The sequence below is a fragment of the Bemisia tabaci genome, chromosome 1 (genome assembly GCF_918797505.1).
Source record: "Bemisia tabaci chromosome 1, PGI_BMITA_v3".
NCBI lineage: Eukaryota > Metazoa > Arthropoda > Insecta > Hemiptera > Aleyrodidae > Bemisia > Bemisia tabaci.
In genome coordinates this window covers 61883281-61895570 of record NC_092793.1, presented here as the reverse complement: position 1 = coordinate 61895570, position 12290 = coordinate 61883281, and the positions used below count along the sequence as shown (strand labels likewise).

At 40.2% G+C, this 12290-nt stretch overlaps 1 protein-coding gene across 1 annotated transcript in view; it reads right to left on the bottom strand.

Annotated features, from left to right (window-relative positions):
- LOC109040542 (serine/threonine-protein kinase meng-po) overlaps positions 1–12290 on the bottom strand; it is a 162597-nt gene that overhangs the window by 150002 nt on the left and 305 nt on the right. The gene's annotated exons all lie outside the window — the stretch shown is intronic.

Below are 12290 nucleotides of genomic sequence, written 5' to 3'. Positions count from 1 at the left end.
CTTACCCCCTCCGCTTTTTGTCTCGGCTATTTTTAGATTGTTGCTTCACGTGTTTTAGAACAGCTGGTTCCTCACATGTATACTTCTTTCCGTTTCAACACTAGACACTCGAGGATGGAGAGAGCGGAGTAGAGGGGAGGGGAAGGGTTCCCAGGGTGCCGTGCATTTTTGAATAGCGAAAATTGGCTACGCGAAATGGGGCGTCTCGTTGTGCAATATTGCTGCAGCGAGGGCGTGGAGAAAGCGCACCGATTTTGCGGGTTGCAGACGCGAGGATTGAAGGTTTGTACGTTACTTGTGCGTCTTAGTAGTGAGCGTGACATGATCATGCCGCGGCTCGAACTATTAGATCTGCTCGCATGCGAAATCGTTTGATGCCCAAAATAATACTCCCGGATTACTATAGGGGCGATCTCACCGTAAGTAATGTAGTCCAGTCAAGCTATAATTTTACCAGGAAAATTTTGCGAAAAACTTTCTGGCACATGTTTCACATGTGTTTTTAGCGCTTAAACCAAATCTGAACTTTGCTACCTCCGATTTTTGCCGCTAAAGCCACCATCTTACAAAAACGTTGCCAAATCTCATTTTTTGTCCAAATCGTTAGTAACTCGTTCCCTGTGCGTCGAACGGTAAATAAGGTTGCAAAATGAAAGTACATTAAATTTTGGTTTCGAAGCATGTATCAAAGTTTTGATAACATGCGTATACCATCCGCCAGAGCGCGCTGAAAACAGCGGGAAAGAGCGACGCCAAGAATGGCACAATTTGGGTCAGCGGGGATTTTTCTGAAACCGGGCCCAAACGATACCTTATGATACACTAAAACTCTAGTAAACATTTTAGCTTGAGCATACGCACGGTTTTTGATAAAATGGGGGGCTTTGCCAAATCGCCACCATCCTGGTTGGCATTTTTACAGAAAAAAGACGGGGAAAATGGACGAAAAAGTTCTACCTCTGATAGGTTTTGGCTGTAAATGTTCTTAATGGGTCCCCGTGCATATAACTGTGTTCAGTTTCAAAAATTTCGGTCGCACAGTGATACAAATGCGGAGAAATCGTGGACAACTCAGGATTCTTTGTCAAATTTTTAAAAATGGAAGTAAAAGTGTCGGTTTCCTGCAGTTTTCACGGCTATCAATGTTCGGGTCGGTTCTCAATGCATTAAATTGTGTTCAGCTCCACAAATTTTCATCGCACAGTGGTCCAAAATGGACGAATTAGTGGATAAATTAAGATCCTCTGTCAAACTTTTTGAAAATAAAGTAAAACTGTTGGTCCCCTGCAGAGTTTAGGTCCCGGAAAAATTCATGAATTTAATTTTTTTAAATTATTACTGTATGTCAGACCGTACTGTATATAGAACTTTCTTATAGATTAGATTTTGTAGCATTATTTGCTTCTACATTGCATTAAAAATAATGAGTAAGCTTCTTCACCAAGTCACGGTACTAACATTTGAAGAAGTTTTTTGTTTGTTTTACCTTAGTTTCATTATTTATTTTTTCCTCCTTTTCTTTTCTCCTTTTAATTTTTTTCTGTTTTTCTGGTTCTTTTTTGTTTTCTGTTTAATCTAAATTTTTTGTTTTTTCTTTATTTTTAATTCTGTTTTCGATTGTTTAAATCTTTTGTTCTCCCTCATGGTGGGACCTAGACCTGGGACCATATAAAGAGCACCGATCTCGAGTCGTAGATCACGAATATATGTGTCATTCATTTTCTTATATATATATATATACATAATTTATTTTAAAAAAATTTACAATGCGACGTTTCGGTGGCTAATTCCCACCATCATCAGGCACAGACTGAGGAGACAAAACAAGGAAAACAAGAAATAAACAACCTAGTCCTCCGATCCAACACGGTCAGGGAACCGAGGAAAAGATAGTTACAATCTAGCGAACATTACAAACATTGTTGCCTGAGTTACAGCTATTAATAAACTTTGATGGTCAACAATTAGAAAGTATCGGTACCTACCAAATAATCCTCAAAAATGGAAAATTCTGTCCTTGAATTCAGGGCGTCGCTATTTTTAAGAATGCTTAACCCTTCTGGATTTAAACGGACCTACTCATTTTTCTCTTGTTTTAGCACTCTGGTGTTATTATAATCAAATTGATGGTTTGTTTCTTTTACGTGCTGCTTAAGTGCCGTTTTTTCATGCTTATTAAACTTGTGTCCGTCAAGACGCTTATGTACATACTGTGAAGTCTGCCCATGTAGACCCCTGGGCACCCTTTGCATGGAATTTCATAAACCACGTCGGACATTTTCTCGTTTGGGATTTTGGTTTTTAGAGCTGATTTGAATCCTTTCAAATTACACTTATTCGTACTTACTAGCGATAATCCAAATGGTTTTATTGCGGCACTTAATTTTTCAGAACATGAGGACAAGTATGGTCCAACCACCGTCTCTTCTTTTTCCCTATTTTTGCGAGGGGGAAACCGTTGTAGCAAGAATTTATTACCTCTGCAAAAATTGACTCGATAAGTGACCACGGGTAACACTGTGCAACAAAAAAAAAAAAAAAAAAATGACAAAAATGTCTCCCGGACGAGATAAGGCGATCCTTCTGTATTTTGAGCCGCTGAATCCGAATATGACCTCCGTTTTTTCCCATCACCTTCCAGTTTCCCGCGGAAAATGAGCAAATTTGAAGTATATTTGTCATGCATGCAATTTATTTGTATACATTTCTCTGGACCCGTGGTACAGTCATTCTTTTGTATTTTAAGCCGCTGAATCCAAATATGACCTCGGTTTTTTTCCATCACCCCCCAATTTTTCGGTAAAGTCGATTTTTCCGAGCCTAAATTTGTGTATGAGCTTTCCCGGACTCAAAGGTGATCAAAAATATATTTCAAACGTGTCCGCGACGTGCGATACATCGATTCTTATGTATTTTGACTCGCTGAACCCGAATATGATCTTAGATTTTTCCGATCACCCACGATTTTCCTTGAAAAACTACCTTTTTCGGTGTTTTTTGGACGATTTTCCTGTTGTGAGGAGTCTAAGAAATTTTCTGAGATCCTCTCTAGGTCGCTTCTGCTATATTAAGAGCAGCTGAATCCAAATTTGACCTCTATTCATCTCTTAAAACCCCCCGTTTTCTAGAAAGTCCGATTTTTCCGGGAAAAAAGCTTTTCCGAACCGTCCCCACCTCCAGGGAATTTGAAAATGTTTCCGCACGTGTGATACATCGATTCTAGAGTAATTTGAGCTGGAAAACCCGAATATGACTTCAAAAATTCGTTATCACCCACCATTTTTACGAAAAACTCGATTTTCTGGGAAAATTTCGGAAATATTCCAAAAAACACGTTCTTCAAGAAAAATCTACTTTTCCGACAAAATGGAGGGTGAAGGGAAAAATTTGAGGTCATATTCTGATTTAGCATTTAAAACTACATAGGAATCTCCCCTTCACGGATCCAGGATAATTATTTAAATAAAGAATTGCATGCCAGACTAAAATAAGTCGATTTCACTCAGTCTCCCGGCAAAAAGTGTCTTTTTTACCAAACTGAGGGCTCATAGAAGAAAATAGAGGCCATTTCCGTACTCAGGGACTCACAATACCTGATGCACAATCTAATTTGTAGCTAAGAACAATCTTACGCACATTCCACAAGGAGTAACAGTCGCAAAAACACCGTAAATGGTCAAAAATAAACATTTTTCCCAAAAAATCGAGTTTTTCGTAAAAATGGTGGATGATAACGAATTTCTGAGGTCATATTCGGGTATTCCAGCTCAAATTACTTAAGAATCGATGTATCACACGTGCGGAAACATTTTCAAATTTCCCTGGAAGTGGGAACGGTTCGGAAAAGCTTTTTTCCCGGAAAAATCGGACTTTCTAGAAAACGGGGGGGGGGGGTTTTAAGAGATGAATAGAGGTCAAATTTGGATTCAGCTGCTCTTAATATAGCAGAAGAGACCTAGAGAGGATCTCAGAAAATTTCTTAGACTCCTCACAACAGGAAAATCGTCCAAAAAACACCGAAAAAGGTAGTTTTCCAAGGAAAATCGTGGGTGATCGGAAAAATCTAAGATCATATTCGGGTTCAGCGAGTCAAAATACATAAGAATCGATGTATCGCACGTCGCGGACACGTTTAAAATATATTTTTGATCCCCTTTGAGTCCGGGAAAGCTCATACACAAATTTAGGCTCGGAAAAATCGACTTTACCGAAAAATTGCGGGGTGATGGAAAAAAACCGAGGTCATATTTGGATTCAGCGGCTTAAAATACAAAAGATGACTGTACCACGGGTCCAGAAAAATGTATACAAATAAATTGCATGCATGACAAATATACTTCAAATTTGCTCATTTTCCGGGGGAAAAGTCGCTTTTCCGGAAAACTGGAGGGTGATGGGAAAAACGGAGGTCATATTCGGATTCAGCGCCTAAAAATACATTAGGATCACCGTATCTCGTCCGGGAGACATTTTTGTCATTTTTTTTGTTGCACAGTGATAACAATTCTCAATCAACAATTGCTTTGCCTCTTTTATTTTGTCTTTTCTGAGCAAAGGATGTGTCAACAAACATACACGCGTTGCAAGATTTTTTTACTACGTTGATTTTTTGTGGAAGTGGTTGCACAGACAAAAAATTGAGATATCTACCAGAAAATATTGGTTTTTTAAACCATGACGTGATCAATTTCCCTCTATTTTTTATGACAGAGACATCCAAGAAATTTAAAGAGTTGTTGACTTCACGCTCGAGTGTAAATTTTATATTGCTCGAAAAATTATTGAAAAAATGGAAAACATTGTCAAGATCATCTTTGTGACAGCATAAGATAATATCGTCTGCAAAACGTTTATAGAATAACAATTTATAAGGGAACACTTGAAATAATTTTTCCTCAAAGTATTCCATTACCAGGTTGACAACAATGGCGCTTACTGGTGACCCCATTGCCAAGCCGTTTATCTGCTTGAAGCATTCATCGCCGAAAGTAAATACTGTTGACTCTAAACATGCTTTAAATTTTTTTAAAATAAATAAAACGTTACGGTTATACAACTCATGAATTAATGAGAATGGGAACAAATGAGTTGATACGATTGACTTTTAAAATACTTTGAAAGGAACGGTAAAAGGGACAAAAGAGATTTCAACTCACATGAGTTCGGCGTTAAATCTGCAGTGTCCGATATTTCAGAAACTAGTCACCGCATCATCAACAAAATCATAAGAACAAAATGTTTTTATTTTTCAAAGAGCTTTATGCAAAAACGGCTTTTTTCGCCCCCCACCCCCCCCCCTCTGAAATTTCTTCAGACTTTGTCTACTGATTACTCGTACTTGAGCGCTTCTATTCCCAAATTTTCAGATCTCCAAAAAAATTTGGGGGCAGCTAGGAGGGGGGGGGGGGGTGACGGTAAGTTTTCCGTCACTTTAAGTTTCAAATAATTAATCACTTGGGAAAATATTCTCAATTTTAAACCGTGCCGAAAAATAATGTGTAATAATTTCGATGGCTACAGCTGTAGCGTTGTGATTGCGACAGTAGCGCATTCTGTAGGAACGGCGGAGTACCGCAGTACACCGGTCGGCCGCGCGCCACTCGAGCGCTCTCGCGGAGGGATCTGGAACCTCTTGTACCCGACTACCCGGCTGTTCTGCGTACGGTGCCTCAGTCGCTCAAACTTTTAAGAAAAAGTCAATAATTCATTATTTTAGCTTGATTAATTAATTGTTTCCACCAAATTTACTGAAGAAAGTCCTGAAGCTGACCTCAGAAAGTAGTTTGATGTAAGGAAAAAATTATTTAATTGTGTATTTAATTTATCGGTCGACGCTTACGAAAGCTAGATGAAACGGATTTGACGGGGTCCCGACCGGTACATCACCGCAGGCATCCGACTAAATTTAGATAAATGGAATTTACTTCTCTTTTTTCGGGTCCTTTCTGTTGCAAAGCTGTGCACGTGATGAGTAGCACGCTTTCAATAGGACGTTTCTTTACTAACTATAATTGTTTACTTGTGTGACGCATCCATTCATGGGTAGCACCTATAGTAAACAATTACTTGAGCTTTCTATTTATTTACTTCGAGATTTGTTTTTCTTCTCTACTTCACTAGCTTTAATTTATGTTCGAAAACAGACTGTATTTAATTTTTATTTTTCACAAAATAATTCCCTCATAATCGATCAATTTCCAAGTGTGCACGTGTTGAGTAGCACCTGGGATTTTGGTTGTTATTTGAATTTATTTTGGAAATATTTATTTTGAGCCTTAAATCCGCCATACAAGATTGATTGCACGTGGTAAGTAGCACCGGTTGTCTGGAAAATTTATGGTCAAATAAATAATTAGAAGAAAATTTCATTCGAAAGTTCGAAAACATTTTATGTCCCTTTTACCGTTCCTTTCAAAGTATTTTAAAAGTCAATCCGATCAACTCATTCGTCTTCAACCATCCTAATTTTGATCTCGCATTTAGTTTATTTTTTTGTTTTGAGAATTTTAAGTTTGTAATTGTGTTTAAGAAATAGTTTTCTTTTCTCGTCAATAAAAATTGACTCTAGTATGTTCAAATTTGCTCTCATTATTCCTTCCTACCAATCCTGTCCTCATCTCAGGAAAATCACCTCATTATTTTTGTGAGTACGCACTTCAAGTGTGTTGGCGCCCGAACCCAGGCGCCCCGACGAGCATCTGGCACCCTTAACTTGTGGCTTGATCTGCTGAGGCTCGATCCTTTCCAGAAAGCTTGCTTTCGGAAGATCAGGATCGTACGAGTTCTCACTTTTCCTCGCCACGGGGGGGGGGGGGGGGGGGGGGGGGGGGGATGGGGGGGGGGGTGGAAGTCAAAACCTGTGAACCTCGATATCTCTCGAACGAAGAAAGATATCGAAGTCCGGTTTGGACGAAAAATCGTCAAAAGTTGCATACCTGCTTTGCGTTGCTGGGGAACCAAACGGTTCCGGAGTTATGAGCGATTGAAGTTTCCGCTCAAAGCGCGCCTACCGATTTTCGCGCGCAAAAAAGTCGGATTTGACTGTTATTAAATCAGATTTGAATGTTCAAATCGAGGAAAATGCATTTTTGGGGACTCTTGAGGGTCGCTGAGTTCAGAAATTCACTTTTTTAAAATTAAAGGTCCGCACAGGCCCACAGGCCGGTCGCCGCTCAGTGGGCCTCTTAAATAGCGCTACGGAGCTGTAATTTTAAAAAAGTGAATTTTTTGGAAGTATCTGTAATTTCTGAACTCAGCTACCCTCAAGAGTCCCTAAAAATGCATGTTGCTCGGTTTGAACATTCAAATCTGATTTAATAACAGTCAAATTCGACTTTTTTGCGCGAAAATCGGTAGGCGCGCGTTGAGCGGAAACTTCAATCGCTCATAAATCCGGAACCGTTTGGTTCCCCAGCTTACCTAATGGATCACTCGTTAAATGCGGGAAAAGACGAACAATTTTTAACAAAAACTGGTTTTGGTTCAAATAAAAAATTGAGATCTTTGTAAATTCTTGGTTGAAAAGAAATTGTCTAGACCTAAAAACTGGAAAAGGACATATGTTGACTAAAAATGTGATATCGGGATTTCGACCTTTAGAATCTTAAGGTATGCAATTTTTGACGATTTTTCGTCCAAACCGGACCTCGATATCTTTCTTCGTTCGAGAGATATCGAGGTTCACAGGTTTTGACTTCCACCCCCCTAGCTCCCTCCCAAAAATTTTTGGGGGTATGAAAATTTGGAAAAAGAAGCGCTCAAGAATGAGTAATCAATAGGCAAAGTCTGAAGAAATTCCAGAGAGGGGGGGGGGGGCGAAAAAAGCTGTTTTTGCATAACTCTCTTTACAAGTCGGTGTCTCCTGGTCAGAAACAGCACTTCTGAAAAATTCAATTCAAATGAGTTGAACTTTTCCACTTTAATGAGTAGAATATTCTGGTGATATGAGTAGAATTTCTTCTCATATGAGTAGGATTTCTGCTCATATCAGTAGGAAGTTCTACTCATGTGAGTTGGCGACTTCTGAATAGCCTACTCGTCATTTTTAGCAGAGATGTTTTATTGACATCCTGAGAAGGTTGTCTCAATATTGAAATAAGATTGTATTAATCTACGAGTGTTCAACAGAAACGACTGCATGAATAATATTTAAGCAAAGTTGAGGAAAGAAGGTTGTTAGAAACTTGGAATTATTAGATAATGCTAATATTTGAATAGGTATCTAATACCTTGATAAGGAGATCTTCCGCGGAGATCCCCTGAAGTCACAGAATACATTAACGTTATAACCCTATTCTTGTACTATGATCACCTGCAGGACATCGATTCGGAAGGCACTTTACGTTTCATTTCTACCAGGCACGTCCGTGATAATGAATCTCAATGAAAAAAAAAAAGGGGGGGGGGGCAAGGCTGGAGCCCAGCTAAACACAGATTTAGCCGCGGGAGGCGTACTTCAATTGAGAAATTACATAAAAGTAAAATCCTTTCTGGTCTGGAGCTTTGCAATACGCTTAGGACGCACCAGCACTGTACATAACTTATTCAAAAGTTACGCACCACTGACCATAACTTCAGGTCTAATTACGATATCGACTTGCGGTTTGTGGCGTCCTTTCTCATATCGAAGGGAAACTTTTTGAGGTACTTTTCAGTTCTTAATCCTCCAAGGGGGAGGGGGGCGGGGGGCAACTCAACAATTTCAAATGGCAACCCCCATCATGTGATACATCGTTAGGAAGAGCATAAAAAAAGAAAATTTTTGGCGCAAAGCGAAAGTCGATCCGACCCCCCTATCAAAAGTTAGGGGGGTCCAAAGGTTACTTAGGGAGTCCGTCCTTTCGATTTTTAGAGTAGGTTCGGCGGCTCTTGGACATACTGTTTCTCTTTTCAAAGAGCCCTCGAAAACTCCACGTCTGATACCGAAGTCTCCATTTTGCCCCCGGGCCACCACAGCCCCCCTAGGGGAGGGGGGGTTGGGTTTGTTACAACGAAAAATGTCATTAAAATGCAAAAAGTCACAAAAGACCTTCAAACTTAGCATCAAGTCCGAGTGCAAGTTCATGCCAATTTTAACGCAGACGCAGCCTGTACATTCAAAGAGAGTTAACAAATCTCTTAGCCCCCTGCCCCCCTCATTTTTGGTTGCAGTGCTGGTAAAGACCGGGAAAATTGATAAAAATAATGCCCAAAACTAATGTCCAACTTGACGAGGACCCTTGAAACGTTGCGACAAGTCGGAGGACCCTAGTACAGGGACTGCCACCTAACCCACTTTAGGGACGGAAAAATCCATAAAATTCCCGCTGCCCCACAAAATGAAGACTTCAGTATCAGACATGGAGTTTTCGAGGGCTCTTTAAAAAGAGAAACGGTATGTCCAAGAGCCGCTGAACCTTCTCTAAAAAATGAAGATACGGACCACCTAAATAACCTTTGGACCCCCCTAACTTTTGATAGGGGGGTCGGATCGACTTCCGGTTTGCGCCAAAAATTTTCTTTTTTCATGCTCTTTCTGACGGTGTATCACATGATGGGGGTTGCCATTTGAAATTTTTGAGTTGCCCCCCCCCCCCCCCCCCGGGAGATTAAGAACAGGAAAGTACCTTAAAAAGTTTCCCCCTCGATATGAGGAAGGACGCCACAAACCGCAAGTCGATATCGTAATTAGAACTGAAGCTATGGTCAGTGGTGCGTAACTTTTGAAAAACCCTGTATACGGTATCCTGTGACACCCAGGAGCCTTAGTTCCTTCGATTAAAGCAAGAAAAAAAAGGGCGCAACAGGCCTATTTGCCATAAATTCGTCGCGATTTTCGTCAAAAACAAGCTTCTCCGAGGAAAGCACAATATTCCCGGCAACTCGCGAACGCTAAGAGACAAAGAAACTGAAATTGTTCTTGCACTCAGAGTTCAAAAATTCTTGAAAATCATGCATCCTACTTCCTATGTCCACAAAATACTCCCCGCTGCATCTTAAAAGGTGGTTTTCCGGACGAATAGCATAATCATAGCCCATTTCCCTACAATCAAAGAATTATGTAGACACGTGATTCAAATTTTTCTGTGTGTATTGTGATATGCTGAGTCGGAAAGTGACCTCAGTCTTCTTTCTAGACTGGCCTATTTTCCGAAAAGCCGAGTCTCCTAAAAAGAATACCCTCCGCGGAAATTAAATTTGCCGAGACATGACAGCATATCATAGGGATGAGCAAAGCAATTTTCGGACTCCACATTTCAAAATAGGTAGGCAGGACAACGTGTACCTACCTATCACACATTTTTTGCGTAAAGTTACAGTGTCAAGTGAATATTTACCAGTTACAGCGTCAAGTGAATATTTACCGGTGGCACATACCTACGGCATTTCCGGCTCGGTACATTGGCTGTTCGCGCGAATTTGCTTATTTGGTAAAGTAACGCTTAGTCCCAGCGTTCTACCGGGCCGTTTTTCATGGTTTTTACGGCTAGCGGCAGGCAATTGTCTTCAGATGAGCCCGCGCTGTATTCGTATTTTAAAAATAAGACCCAGGTTTTTTTATATTAAGTACGTAGTAAAGTTGCGAATTCTCTCATTTAAACAACGTAAATTTTTATTTTTGGTTACAGTTTGTTTGAACGTTCTACTGGGCCGATTCTCATGATTTTTGCGGTTGTCGACAGGTGATAGTCCCTAGATGAGCCCCCTATAACCAAAATTTGAGAATAGGACCCAGTTTTTTTTTTCTTTTTTTAGAGTAGGCCAGAGAACTTGGCGACAGAGCAAAGGGGAGACTTCCATAAGCGCCGTCGGCCGCGCCGTCCGCAGTGCATATGACCTTCATTATTACACTTCTTCTAGTGTTGAGACTTAACCTATTTCTAGATCCCTGCCTAGTGTTGAGTGTTCAATAATTACTTCACAAAACAGCGTGTAATTTATAAAAGTCGGAAATTTAAAAAAAAAAAAAATCAAATAAAAATAATAATTTAATACGAAGTTGTCCATTTAACATAGAGTCGCTGATTAATTAAAGAGCCGATAACCAACCTAACCTTCCCAGGCTAACCTACCCCGCTTAAAATTCCCGCCAATGAAAAATGGCGGGGTTTTCAGGAGTAGCGAAAAATTAAAGGGAATTGTTGAACCTTGGTCTGTTAGCAGGGTAAGTGAATCGAATGCATGCTCCTTTGCTACGGACTATCCAAAAGCGACGAAACGCTCCGTTCCGTTTCGGTTCAGTCTTGGCTCGAAGTTTGAAATAAATGCCGATTTTTGCATTTGATTCTTATTGTTCCAATCCCTCCCGGCCAGTAGGTGATTGGAAAAATGAGAGTCGGGTAAGAAATTCTTTTAATTTTTTGGGGTCGTTCTTTTGTCGACGCGGGCCTAAGAGAGCAGGAAGCGCCTTCTTGGGGTTGGGCCGGGTAGAGGCCATGGGGCATAGCCCCCAGTTTACCGATAGTATTGAGCTCATCTGATTACATCAGCTAGCTGATCACCAGATACCCTTTCTCATTGAGCACGTAGGTAAGTATACAGTGTCAAGTTAATGACTGCCGGAAGCATATTCAGCATTTTTTGTTATATTCACTAAGTGACCGCAAAAGCAGAATATTCTGGTTGATTTTCACCTGCCGCTGTAACTTTCTCGCACAATCAACGAATGTTTCCGGCGATGTAATGGAAATGCCGGTTACTCCTAGTAAATAATCACTTGACGCCGTAACATACTTGGGCGCGCAATCAGACCGTGTTTCCGGCGATCAGTTGATGTAACTGAAAATTCCGAATACTTCCGGTGAATGATCATATGACGCTGTAACTTTCGTATGCGATCAGAGAGTGAATCTGGCGACCAGCTGATACATCCAGAAATCTTGAGTCTTCTTGGTAGATTTTCCCTAAACGCTTAATTTACTTAAAGACAATGTCTCTTTGGAATCAGGAGGCATGACATATCGGAACCTAAACACAGGAGCTTCTTTTTGTTTATTTATTGCAGCTTCAATAGACGATCAAATTCAGAGAGAATTTCGATCAAAATAGACAATTTTGATTATTTTTGGTCACCATGAGACATTCTTCTTTCATCAAAATCGACGCCACCATTCATCATCTCTTGCCGCTCAGGACATATTTCTACAAAGTTTTCTTTTGAAAAGAATACGAAGTAACGATTTTAAAACTGATAACTCTTGATACTTGGATGGAAGATGGTTCAGGAATTTGATCATCTATCAAAGCCTTTAAGTGTTTCATCAGCTTTTAAGTGAACTACATTCCGAAGATAATTCACTCAAACTTGGAAA